The sequence below is a fragment of the Lactuca sativa genome, chromosome 8 (assembly GCF_002870075.4).
Source record: "Lactuca sativa cultivar Salinas chromosome 8, Lsat_Salinas_v11, whole genome shotgun sequence".
Lineage (NCBI taxonomy): Eukaryota > Viridiplantae > Streptophyta > Magnoliopsida > Asterales > Asteraceae > Lactuca > Lactuca sativa.
In genome coordinates, this window is record NC_056630.2 from 66,408,131 (window position 1) to 66,423,135 (window position 15,005).

Here is a 15,005-nt window from a genome sequence, read left to right on the forward strand (position 1 = left end):
AGGAAATTATACTCAAAGTTGCTTCTCAAACTTCCGGGTGTTACAGAATTCAAGCCATTTGGAAGCAGGTTCCACAACCCGCCTTAAGCTTCTTCTAGCGTTACCCTCCTTGCTCGGAACCGCCTCCTTGATGGTATCGCCGGAGCCCGCTGACGATTGTCTCCACCCTTATGGCCTCACATGATCCACCAAGCTTTCCATGACAAGTTTGATATTCCAAGTTGATATGTTTTCCTTTCCATATTCCAACATGTTTTTTAAGAACGTGTGTAACATCTTGCTGTTACATAATTCAGTTTTTTTAATAAAGTTATTGTAATGAAATCAGCCTGCTTTCTTTATAATAAAGTTGCCCATGCGGTTTTCATCATTAAAGAAATGGGGACACTTGCAGTTCTAAAGAAGTTTATACTCAAGTTGGTATATTCTATTGACAATACAGCTGTCGGGTTACCAATTTATATGCTTGGTTATGGAAGCCTTTTGCGTCCCCATCAAAGTATATGTTAGTTATCAAAACCTGATAGCTATTACAACTTTATATCCATTTCTTGGAAAAAAATGTCATTCGGAACAATAATTTACATTTTGTGGGCTCAAGAAACCAACATCCACAAAATTAAGAGCCAATTACCAATACAAAAAATTATCATTTTTCTTATTTGAGGTCCATGGAATTGGTCAATGATTAGAGCAATGAAATTTCGTCATCTTAAGGACCAGTTCTAGGCACCAACGTACAACGGTACAAGGCCAGTAGGACCTTGTTTAAAAACGAGAATGGGTCATAATTAAAAGATATTTGTTAATATGAGTCAAGTCGTCTAAAACTAAAAGAATTGGACTGGATTGATTTACCAATGTTGTTTTTTCTTCTGATTTTAAGATATAGTTTTATGATAACCCAATTTCATAAGCTCGTAAGCAAATTCTGAACTTTTTTTTTTTTTTTTTTGTTCCATGGGGTATATAAAGATACAAATTGAATTAACCAATCTTTAGAGATATGAGTTAAAATAGGTGTTTTAGGCATGACACAAAGATGTATTAGGATTACGAAAACGGTTTCTACCTTATGAGTTATGATAGGGGCGCCGACGATCAGACTTCTTCTTACCCCATTTTTATGGGATATTATTAGGATAATGTTGTTATTGTATAACGATGTATAATAGCCAATAACAAAAAATTTAACCTCTATCACTACAGATTACAGAAGTTGTTAAAAAAGCAAAGAAAAATACAATAACTATAAGAACAACCAATAATCTAAGTTTTTATGATTAATTTTGTTTTTCAGTTTGTTCTCGTAAACAAGTAAGAGATTATATGAATTTTTAATAGGGAAAATGACTTATATGGGTAACTATGTTTCAAAATTGTTCAAAAAATACCATTCAAGTTTGGTGTGTCCAAAAGACATCATCCAAGTAAAACATTTGTACAAAAAACACCAACGAAGTATATTCTTTGTTCAAATTTGACCTTGTGTAACCGGCAATTACCGGTAAAAAATAAGTAAAGGAAAAAAAACAAGAGGAAATGACTTAAAGAGGTAACTATGTTTCAAAATCGTTCAAAAAACACCATCCAAGTTTGATATGTTTAAAAAACACCATCTAAGTAAACTTTTTGTACAAAAAACACCAACAAACTATATGTTTTGTTCAAATATTACCCACTGGACCTTACAGGTTAAATGATGACTTGACTTAACTATTATGACATGACGTAATAATTATTAACAAAACAATAAATGATATATTCCTCATTTAAAAATCGATTTAGGGTTTCTTAATGAACGAATGACTTCATATTCTCCTATGATTGCTCTTCTTCTTCTAAAGTGATGATCTCAAACTCAAGTCCAAAACCCTAATACTTGATTTAAGGCAAAAAGGGCTCCTTTACCCATGCCTCAATAAGCCTCCCTCCGACTAATGCCCAAATCCGTAAAAAGCCCAAAAAGGCATCCAAGCCCAACTACAAGGCCTCTAAGGCCCAATATGGCCCAAGAACCCCCAACATGGCCTTAAGCCCAAAAAATGACATGCTACAATCAGGTGGGCTTGAGGCCTAAGTTAAACAAGTCCATGCATATGCCTAATATATGTTGAAGCCTCTACGATCTGGATTTCAAGCCAGTACGCTCGACATACTCCTAGCGTACGCCTATTGTACCCGGCTAGGGTCAAGAACCGCCAATCTTCTGAAGACCATAACTTCTTCATTCTAAGTCCGATTTCGTCATTCTTTATATCCATAGGAAGCAAACGAGAAGCTCTACACTTCTATCAACTCCCCCTTGCCTTACAAAATTTCAAACATAAACCTAAACCTCATAAAAGCTCGAATTGATACTTACCGATATGTCCTTGGGCTCCAACACAAACCGAACTGTAACATCCCGAAATATCAAGAGTAGAGTTGAAGGGCTAAAAGAGTAATTTGGGAAAGAGCGACTCGGTGAGTCCATGGATGGACTCGGCGAGTAGAGTCGCGACTTGGTCGCGTGTTAAGTAGCCGACTCGGCGAGTCAGTGAGATGGACTCGGCGAGTAGGCGCTGAGTGGAGAAAACCCTACTCCTCGGGGTTGAGCCCTATATAAAGAACATTATGTTTCCTCCCCAGCCTCCTTATCACCCCTTGAGTCCCAGAAACCCTAATTTCATGGAGAAACCCCATTGTTGAGCAAATTGGAGCTTGGAGAGGTGGTTGTTGAAGAGATCTTAGAGAAGAAGAGGCTTGGAGCAAGGGGCTTTGCTTGGATTCAAGTTTCATTGCAGTTGGGGCGTTCTTTTGAGGTAATATCTCGTTTTTGAGCTGCTATTTCCTAGATGCATCATTTTGGGGGTATTAGAGATCATATCTTTGAATGTATTGGAGTTTAGAGGTTAGATCTGAGGTTGCTACCTCAGATCTGGAATGGAGAAGAGTTGGAATGCATGAAAGTCCCTGTGTTGAGTGTTGGATGAATCTATCATGTCCCAAACCTTAGCCCTAATGTGCAAAATGCATAGATCTCTTTGGATTCACGTAAAGTTTGCCACTTTACGTGATGGATGAGTTGTAGGAGGCTAGATCTATGTTTTGGATCAATTGCATGGCCTGGAATGCTTCTGTATGGATTCAGACCGTCGGTACTCGGCGAGTCACATGGGTGTACTCGACGAGTTGCTTGAAGATGAGCTGGAACTCGACGAGTTGGAAGAACAACTCGGCGAGTTGGATGAAGATGGCCTGGAACTCGGCGAGTTGTATGAACAACTCGGCGAGTAGGTTGAAGATAGCCTTAGACTCGGCGAGTCTGTTCTTGGACTCGGCGAGTCTTGTCGAAGAGTCCCAATATTTTCTGGTTGAGTCGAGAATCGGTGAGTCAAGGGATGACTCGGTGAGTTGTGTGCGAGTGGACTCAGAGTTGTTGGACTCGACGAGTCTCGGGGTGACTCGGCGAGTTAGGTCGCAGATTGAGTGAAGTTTTGAGTACGGGGACTCGGCGAGTCATCGGGTTGACTCGGCGAGTAGAGTCAGTCAGGGGTTGACGTTGACCTTGTCTTTGACCAAGGGTTGACCAGTGGTTTCCAGGGGTATTTTGGTAATTGTTGATTATTGTTTTGAGTTCAGTGCATTGGTGGTTGTCCAGTGGTGGAGATCGTATCAGTGATCGAAGCAGCTTGGGTTATCTGTTCAGTCGGCAGTTTCGAGGTGAGTTATCCTCACTATATCAACAGGGTCTAAGGCACCAAGGCCGGCCCTTATCGGATTGAGATCCGGGTAGTTGTTGTTATTTTGTTGTTGTGATATGTTTGCATCCTGAGAGCTAGGGTGGTATATGTTAGAGACCTGATTGAGATTGGTATCCTGAGAGATAAGGAGATGCTATGCTAGTGACCTGTTAGGTCGGTATCCTGGTTAGGATGGTGGTATGTTATGTGATCTGTTTGATCTGCTTGTTGACTATGAATTGCTATATGATTGTATGTATATGTGCACATGGTTGTTTGGACTAGAGTTGGGTTGAGGCGGGTCCTGCTGTGTGCTATAGGCCAAGATACCCAGGGCGGACCGGTTGTTCTGAAGGCCCAGTGAGCGGTCCGGATAGGCTGTAGGCCCAAAAGGGCGGACCAGACGTGCCGAAGGCTCGGAGAGTGGACCAGACAGACTGAAGGCCCGGGAGCGGGCGGACCAGTCATACTGTAGACTCAGAGAGTGGACCAGGTGGATTGAAGGCCCGGGAGCGGGCGGACCAATCACACTGCAGACTCGATGTATGTGGATAGACTCAGAGGGTGGACCAGGTGGACTGTAGGCCGGTGCGGCGGACCAATCACACAGTAGACCCGAAGTGCATGGCTGTTCTGTGATTAGATATGTTGTGGCATGATATGCGTGTATGGTATTTTGGGGATATCTCACTAAGCTTTCGGGCTTACAGTTGTGGTTTTATGTTTTTCAGGTTCTTCAGGAGACCGTGGCAAGGCGAAGGGGTGATCGTACCGCTCCTCATGATTTTGTAGCAATGTGATTCTGGGAATACGTTAATTGTTTTGTATTGAAAACCTTTTTGTAAAGACTTAATGGAATCGAGCTGTTTTTGAAAAATTTAAAATTGGTTGTTTTTTTGGTCGTTACACGAACACTCGGTCCCCAAAACCTACATTATCCATCACCAAATGGGCATTACAGACACCACGACTTGTTACAAACGAATATAAATTCGAATACATCGTACACAAGTATCCGAACCATATCCCAAGAGACATGCAAAAGAAATGATACAAAACAATAAAATAGCAAGGAAGGGACAAGAGACGTGCCTATCTATAGACCAGATAATAAATGAAGGACCGGTCAAGACTATAAACTCTTCTAACAACGAGCAACCTATTAGGCCTTAAATGCCTTGTAGTTGGGCTTGGATGCCTTTTTGGGCTTTTATGGATTTGGGCCTTAGCGGGGAGGGAGGCCCATTGGAGCCCTTTTTGCCTTAAGTCAAGAATTAGGGTTTTGGACTTGAGTTTGAGATCATCACTTTAGAAGAAGAAGAACAATCATAGGAGAAGATGACGTCATTCGTTCATGAAGAAACCCTAAATCGACTTTTAAAGGAAGAATATATCATTTATTGTTTTGTCAATAATTATTATACCATGTTATAATAGTTCAACTAAGTCCTCATTTGACTTGTAAGAGCCAGTTACCGGTGGATAATATTTGAACAAAACATATAGTTTGTAGGTGTTTTGTGTACAAAAAGTTTACTTAGATGGTGTTTTTTGAACATACCAAACTTGGATGGTGTTTTTTGAACGATTTTGAAACATTGTTTCCCATTTTAGTCATTTCCTATTGTTTTTTTTTTCCTTTACCTATTTTTACCGGTAATTGCCGGTTACCACAAGGTCAAATTTGAACAAAGAATGTACTTCGTTGGTGTTTTTTGTACAAATGTTTTACTTGGATGGTGTTTTCTGGACACACCAAACTTCAATGGTATTTTTTGAACAATTTTGAAACATACTTACTCATATAAGTCATTTTCCCTTTTTAATAATCAATTAAGATAGATATTTTTATTTTCTAATAACAATATACTTTTTCCCACTCAATTAATTATACAAACTACAATCATAGAAATTTCCTTTGTACGTAAAAGCAACATTTTGTACGATGACGACGTCAAATATTATGCGATTGTCACTCGTTGACTATATAACAAATTCCAATCGAAAGAGAGTTTGCCAACATGTTGTTTGTTTTTTATTTTTATTTTGTGACCGTAAACTTCTAAGTCCCAGAATCATAATTATTATTTATTTCATTTTACTTCCGTTCACACTCTTTGACAGTTTTAAATAATAAACCTATATTATAATTTAAAAATTATGTCATTTTCATCAATCTATTTTTTTTTATGAAAAGACTGAAATTTATATTTAAAATCGGCAAGAAGCTAGAGAGAAAAACAATTACATCACAATAGTAGCTAAAGAGGGGTTATTAAGTCATTCAGTTCAACATAACTTAACTTTACTACATCTATTAGAAACCCAAAATAAAGATTTTTCAACAACTTCATCAAAAAGTAAAGACTTCATTGTAACGTTCCAAAAATTGCTATATTGCGAAAATTTCATATGCACTAGAAAGAAGTGATAATGACCGCATCAAACACCTTCCGTTAACCCCTCCGCAACGTAGCATCATCCAGCCAATTGATTAAAGACTGCACTGAAAGCTGACCGAAAAGAGATAAACCCCACCAAATAGCGATCCTAACCCAAATATCTATCAACTCGGAACAACCTTTAAAAGTATAACTAATAGTCTCCACTCCACAAGCACAAATTAGACACATAATTAAGGATGTCATAATGTCCCTATTAGATAATCTCTCTCTTTCGTAGGAATACTACAAAGCTTAACCCTCTAGATTAGAATATTGCATTTTCATCATTCTATTAATTTTATCATCTAATTATATAATTTTTAAAATGATTTAATTTTATCTAAAAGTTTTTTTTTTTTTTTTTTTTTTTTTAAATTAACTAATTTATTTATATCTATCTGAAATGTTCTATAAATCCTTTTTTATTTTTTAGTAATTTTTTAAATACATGTCATAGTTTAATTTATTAAAAATATTACAACACATTGTTTGAAAATAAATATAATACAAACATCCTTTGTAAAAACTAAGACGAAAAAATAATAATGGCATATTCATAAAAAAGTTTAAAAAAAATTATATAATCGTTATAATTTTGTAACTCATAAATGAAATGTGATTTAATATATTTCTTGAGGGTGTGTGCTTGCGTTGCTACGAGTCCGGAAAGAAATTATTTTCTTTTTCTGAGTTGATTTAGATTTCACAATTCATAGTCGTTTGTTGGTTGATTTTTCACAAATAATCCAAAAGGTTTATTCTTTTTCTAAAGCAAACTGAAGGTACAGTGATATTTAAGTTTCAGTAAGGCCATCTGTTATACCCATCACTAACCATTATAGTGGTGGGTGCCACCTAATCACTACATTCAACCACTAAACCTATGGGATACCCACCACAATATTCTTCTTATTTTTTATTTTTAAATTAAAAAATATATATATTTTAATTAATTAAAATGTAGAGAAAGGTAGAGAGAGATAGAGAGACATGGAGAGAGAAAAAAAGTTATTGGATGTTGTCGTCCGTGCTCCCCACCACATTTGACCACGAATTTTTCCACCACTAGCCACCACTAAGAGTATGGGGTGGTGTTCACATTTTTTGTTCGTGGCCACATAGACCACCAACATACTCGTTATGAGTATACCATAAGGCCTAATAGCCACACTCCGTTTTTCAAAAAACAGGGTCAAGAAGGAAATCATTTTTAAAAGACAAAACTTCAAAAATGGTCCATGTGGTTTTCGAAAATCTGAAGGTTAGTCCTTAATTTACAAAAGGCTCACGGATGGTCCCTGTGGTTTCAAAACTTTTAACATATGGTTATTTTCGCTAACTCCGTTAGCTTTTAGCCATTAAATAAAGACATTTATGTCTTTTCACTACCACATGGATCATTTATGAAGTTTTGCATTATTTAAAAAAAATAATTATTTAATATTAAAAGTCTCTCTCTCTCTCTCTCTCTCTCTCTCTCTCTCTCTCTCTCTCTCTCTCTCTCTCTCAAAAAATCAACTTATTATTCCTTGACCTGAAAATTCATTACATATTTCAAAACATCATCAAATCAACATACTAAAATTTGTTCCAGCAACATGGCCTCTTCAATTCAACCCATTAAACACAAACAAGAACTTCATATCAAACACAGGGTATCAAAGTATCATGTCGTTCCAAATTTTTTTCTCAAAATGAACTACAATCAAGTCCAACATCCAAATCGATACTACCATAGAGATTGACAACAAATTGAAAGCCATTAATCAAGATCCAAATGATTTAAACAAACTTGAATATGACAAATTCTGGAAAATGAAAGATACTAGGGGAGGAAAAACAAAATCCTAAAATCGCTGATAATGAACAAGTTCAACCAAGATCTGAAATTGATTAATGATAACGAGATAGTAATTCCAATCGATAACATAAGAAAGATTAATTTCAGATTCACAGTTTCCAACCAAATTCTGGAAAATGAAGGATATCACGATAGTAGTCAACTTTGATGTGTACTGCTCACCTGTTAGCAGTTCCTCCTAGGGCCACCATATCATCTCCGATTGACCGCCCACACTTGTGATACAAAATCGACAAACCGCTTACCTCTATTAATGAAACGATGACCACCTAGGCGCCCAATCAAGTGGGTTTATACCCCTAATGTCTGAAACCTATAGCAATCATCGACCTCATTCTCTCTTCTCTGTATAATCAACCCATTAGGACTATCTCTTACCTTCCTATGTCTATCTCTGATACTCCTAGTGTTCTTTCCCAAACCAGCTTCCTCTCGTTGGCTCCGACCTCTAAACTGTAGTTGTAATTCCTTGCATCCGCTTCATCCCCCATGAGTCGAAGAAACGCCATGTAAACAGGTACCATCCCTAGCTGAAACGCCTCAAAGTGAAAAACAAAAGTACTACCCAAAACAATGGAACACCTACCAAACATAAAACATTACCCCGATAAATAAAATGAAAAAACCCTAAAATCGGAAATCAGAAATCATGGGAAAAGTGAAGGGAACTCACTGTTAGCATCCAGGTAGCATTTTCAACTTCACGGGGGTTGGATTGGACATAACGATGGTTAAAAGTACAGTCTGTGTGCATGTCGACTTTGTGGTCATCTCTAGAGATGGGTAACCAAGGAAAGTCTCCGGTGACTGAACATTCAGATCCGGCGTATGGGCAGTTGTAGGATCTGAAGTTACATAAATCTTCATGCTTGAGTTTGCTGTAATATGGGAAGATTTTTGGGCATCCCAAAGAAAAATGTTTGGTGCACAACTGCACATGTAGAGAGAGAGAGAAAGAGACTTTTAATATTTAATTATTATTATTATTATTATTAAGACAAAACTTCACAAATGGTCCATATGATAGTGAAAAGACAGAAATGTTTTTTACTTAACGGCTAAAAGCTAACGGAGTTAGCGAAAATGACCACATGTTAAAAGTTTTGAAACCACAGAGACGATTCGTGAGATTTTTGTAAATTGAGAACTAAACTTCAGATTTTTGGAAACCACAGAGACCATTTTTAAAGTTTTGTATTTTGAAAAAATAGCGATCGGGGAGTTAAGAGGAATGAAATTATCCACTTTTGTTTTCAACTAAACTTACAATTATGGTCTTTGAAAATGCATCTCTATATCTGATTATACCCCTCTACTAATCTTTGTTATATGTTTACTACCATATTAGTACCATTTGAAAATGATTATCACTCCACTATCGATAAATTTTTTATTTTATTTATTTTATTCTTTTTTTAATATTAAAATACATAGAAAAAACATTATATATTAAAAAAAGAATAAAATAAATAAAATAAAAAATTTATCGATAGTGTAGTGATAATCATTTTCAAATGGTACTAATATGGTAGTAAATATATAACAAAGATAACGTATACCCTTAATAACCAATTACGAATGACTGAACGAAGATGACTATACTCTTAGTAACTATACCCTTAAACTAATTACGAATGACTCCATGTAGCCCTGTAACCTGATTTGACATCTTGTTTTTTCCTCAAAATTTCGTACTTTAAAACTTTCAACAGAACGCAAGTGAAATTGTATGGGAAGCTTCCTAACCTATCCAAACTTCACTTTATTTTGGATGGTTAACAAGAGTTCAAAATGAAGTCAATTAAATAAAGTGTATATTTTTGATATTTCTATAAACTAATATAATAAAATATCACTTAGATAAAAAAAATTTAAATAACATTAGACCGTGATTTCACAACAATGTCAAACTTTAAACTTTGACATAAGATAACAATATATGTATATATATATATATATATATATATATATATATATATATATATATATATATATATATATATATATATATAGGGTTAAGATCAAATATGAATCACAAATATTGTGTGAATGTATGACCAAATGTTAACCATTAGATTAAAAGAATGAAATATTATGATCTTAGGGGATATCTTATTTACATGGACTAGCATATACTATATAATTACATTTAATTAAGTATAAAGAAAAAATATGACATTTAATAAAGAGAGAGAAATGAGAATTATCTACATTTTAGGCAAGTAAGTTAGATTAGTTAATGAAAATTAAATCAAATCTCATATTTTATTCAATGTATTTAAATTAAATCAGATTTTTTTATAAAACGGCTGCATTCAACACATATTTTGATTCATTCATTCTTAAAGAATATGATTTCATTAATTAGTTTTTTGATTCTTTGATTCTAAAAGAATCCATTGAGTAATCTTAATGAATATACCTCGATTATTAGACAATAACCTATCATTCTTTAAGAAAAAAATATATTGCAATACAATCTCTAATACATTCTATAAAGAATATGATTTCATTAATTAATTTTTTGGTTCTTTGATTCTAAAAGAATCCATTAAGTAATCTTAAAGAATATACCTCGAATATTAGACAATAACCTATCATTATTTATGAAAAATATATTGTAATACAATCTCTAATATATTCTATAAAATGAGAATCATTTTTATAACACAAAACAAGAATATATGCAAAAATTAAAAAAATATACATAACCTTTTATACTACATTTTATAAGAATCTGTTATCATTTGTGAAAAATATACATATAATTTATAAAATATAAAACATTCTTAAAGAATTTTTTATCATTCTAAAAGAATATGTTGTCAAATATTTGCTTCGATTCCTCAATGACCATAGAAACGGAAAAACTAAAGTTGTATGGATTGTGATTTATCAACTGCCTCCTTCATACCCTGTTTAAATCTTTGCTTCAATTCCTGTTCCCTTTCGTATTTCTTCTGTGCTTTTCCAACATACCATTCTTTGTTATCAAATTTCTAACCATTAAGCCCTTCCACTGCTTTATCAGCATCCTCAGCATTCTCAAAATTAACAAACCCAAAGCATTTAGAGTTCCCTTCAGCATCCCTCATCACAACAACACTTGTTACAGTTCCAAATTCACTAAATGTCTTGTTTAGATCATCATATGTTGTTGATTCGGACAGGTTTTTGACAAAGACATTAGTAAACTTTGTCTTGCGAAAACTAGTTCTCTTTCTTGTTTGCGCAAAAAGGGTCCCACGTATACTTGTTTGTCGTTTAAAAGCATGTCCTTCAGTTTTTCAATGGCTTTTTGTGCAGATTCTTCAGCGTCGTATTGAACAAAACCATACCCCTTTGATTGGCCACTTGAATCTGTCACAATCCTGCAGGAGAGAATATTGCCAAATGTAGAGAATGTGCCGTGTAAGGCCTTTTGGTCGATTACCTTATCAAGAATCTGTTTTTGTTTAGATTGTTCATACAAGTCAGTAGGTAAAGAAGACTATAAGATAGTGGAAACAGTGATTAATAGATTAAGGTTTTTCTGCTTTGAATACCTTGATAAATATGTTTCCAGAGCCACTTTTGCGTACGCTTGGGTCTCGATGAGAATACATTATTCTGATCGCCTTCCCATTCAAAGGTGTGAAGTTCAGTACCTCCATTTCCCTTGCAGCTGTCATCAACATAACAAGAGGAGTAAGAACTAATGCTTTCAACAATGTTGACATCATAAGGAATTGCAATATCTAACTATGAGAAGGTGAATTTGTTAAACAACACTAACCATCTTGAGGATTCACATAGTTGACATAGCCATAACCAAGCGATCGTCGAGTCGACAAGTCCCTGCAAACTCGAACAGAAACCACTTGACCTAACTAGTTAAACAGATCATACAGCTGCGAATCCGTCACATTCCACTCCAGATCCCCAACATACAATGAAGTCGGCACAAACTGCTGAGCACCAACAGGAGCAGCACCACCAACACCAACACTCACCGCCTGAGGTTGAACTTGAACCTGAGCCGCTATCTCAAAACCCTAGAAATATTTACCTTTTCCCCAAATTTTCTGATTTTTTGGCTTTTTTAACTTCCCTCTCCCTTTATTGATATGAATCCAAACCTAGATAGATAAATAGCCTGCAAATCAGAAAGCCTTTCCAACTCCGAACAAAGCAAACCACAGAAACCCTAGAAACTCCCAACTCTTTTTGTTGTTTTTTTTAAATAAGATAGATAGAGAGATAGGAGAGGGAACGATATGAATATAAGGATAGATAAGTCGGAGATCCGGCGGAGGAGAGAGAGGATGTAATTATATAGTATATGCGAGTCTATGTAAATAAGATGTACCCTAAGATCACAACATTTTATTCTTTTAATCTAGTGGTTAAAATTTTGTCACACATTCACACAATAATTATGGATTATATATGAACCTAACTCTCTCTCTCTCTCTCTCTCTCTCTATATATATATATATATATATATATATATATATATATATATATATATATCCTTCGTATTCCCTTTTCTCTCCTCATAATTCACCCTAAACTCTCTTTAACCTCTCCAAAATTTGAGTCTGGTTTTCTTCCTAACTTTTAGAACATTTTAGTATAGTCTCGGGAATACTAGGAGCCCGACAAGAAGGAGTATTCTGGTCAAAATTTTGTTCGCTCGTTTTTCCCGGTTTTCGGTTAAAAGCTCTATAAGTTAAGCTACGCTCTATCGGTTTCAATGTAACTTTTATTTATAGTCATAAGTCGTTATTATGATCCTATAAATAAGATTTATCAGTAATTCCATGTCAAAATACTGATTGATCTACTTACGAGAGAGGTGTCTAGAACGGTCACGTTGGCTTGGTTGTTGGATTTTAGAAAATCAATATGCCGAAATGGTCCTGCCTCCCTACTGTCTTGCCTGGCTGGTCCTTATTTGACAGCACTCTCAGTATTCATTAGGATTAGTGAGGAATCTAGACTATAATTATTATAGTCACTAGGATTACGAAACTAGACTAAGGCTTAGTACTTTTGTGTCTAGGTCTTTTAAAGTACGAAGCGAAGCGCTGCCAAAATCGACAGTCACCCACTTTTATCAATTGAGTGCATAGTTACTTTCATCTTACACATAATTATGAAGTATTAATATAATTAATTCCTATATGTGCCTATTATCTACAATATGTTTGGATGAAGTTATATGATATGATTTTACTCAATTTAATTAGATAAGTACATACATACATACATACATACATACATACATACATACATACATACATACATACATACATACATACATACATACATACATACATATATATATATATATATCAGTTAGTGATGGGTGATGAGTAACGGGTGATGAGAGATGAAAAATTATTAGGAGATGTCCTAACCCTTACTTCCGACGATTGTGATGTAGTCGTCTACGAGAGTATAGATGAAGACCACAGACTAATCTAAATAGTCTAGTGGATCACTAACATGTTTGCAACATGTAGGTGATGAAATGACGAGTTCAGGCGATGTAAGACCCATTCATTCATGCGATGATAGGTGATCATAATATAAGAAATGGCGATGAAGGTGATGATTCTTTGGAGAGGATCTTAGAATAAATATACAAGAAAATGGGGATGGCTAATTGGGTTAATTGTTTTACAATTATACCTTTTAACTAGATTATTGTGGGTTGAAAATTCTATGTACACACCACCTTTCTCAACCCGACCCACTCGGTTTCTTTGTATCATAGAATGTAGTACAAAGAAATTGAAGTTCGAACCTGATGAGAGTTTCGAGGAAGTATAGGCTATAGAATAAAAAATGATGTAAGACTTATGTTTATGCTTATGTTTCTTGTATCTCTTATGACATCCCAAGATTTTTATAATAAATTAAAAACATTTATTCGGTAATACTTTTACGGGAGCAAATCCATATTAAAAAATAAACTCTGGTTTTGAATAAGCAAAAATAAAAAAGTTTAACATAGCCGTAAATTTGGGGATGTCACATATTACATGATATATACATATGTATTTTTTTAGTATTCATGCATTAATCATTTTTTTTTATTAATTTTCATGTAAATTTGTGGAAAATATTGAAGATATGAAAAATAATAAATTGAAGAAAATATGAAAATTTTGACATGAATACATGAAAACGTTTTTAAATTTTGTAGTATTTTTTGTTTTTAAAATTTTATTTTGTATCGAATAAAATTGTTGTACCATGTAAGACAACCACCCATAAACACTCAGTAAACCCAAGATCATACACCCTCACCATTGAATCAAAAACAATCAGCCCCACCATGGAGAATCAAGAGACTGAAGCAACTGATAAGAGGGTAAGAAAGGAAATAAAATCAATAAGAATCAAGAGACTAAAGCATGTATATGTATCTGTGTATGTGGAATATGAAGGACCTGTAACCTTCCAAATCTAATAAAAGATTATATATAAAAAAATTAAATTTTTTTTTTGACAACGTTAAGGTAGCTTGTATGTCTTCAAAAAAAGTTACTCGTTCTTACCTCGAATCTGGACTGAGGGCTTAAGTAAAACAAGGAGAGAACGCAGACCTTAGGAGGAGGCTTGAACGGCGGAGTAATGAGAGCAGAGGCACGGCTGCTTACACAACCATAGGCGAGGAGAAGGTAACTTGGGGAATAAATTGGATTGCAGATTTGATGTGCGTTGATCGCTGAAGCTTCTCCGGGTTCTCATTTTTTCCTTTCGGAACGACTGAGATACGAGAAGGGTGTGCGATGTTTTGTCGATCTATTGCAAGGAGAGAGAAAGCATCTCCGATTCTCGTCTTCATTTAATCGGGGATAAAAGGAACTCGAGCGAAGCAGGGGAAGAACGAACGGAAGGCAACAACATAACTAGGTCAAATATATTTAGTTTAATTCCTTAATTGAATGATTAGTTTATTTTCTTAATAGAATGATTTCAATT

General features: G+C 35.0%; 2 pseudogenes; both read right to left on the reverse strand.

Moving 5' to 3' along the window:
• Positions 1-8,012: 8,012 nt before the first annotated feature.
• LOC111886701 (E3 ubiquitin-protein ligase SINAT3-like) lies at positions 8,013-9,699 on the reverse strand (annotated as a pseudogene).
• Positions 9,700-10,900: 1,201 nt separating this feature from the next.
• The window catches only part of LOC111886699 (polyadenylate-binding protein 2-like), a 30,805-nt pseudogene continuing 26,700 nt past the window's right edge, over positions 10,901-15,005 (reverse strand).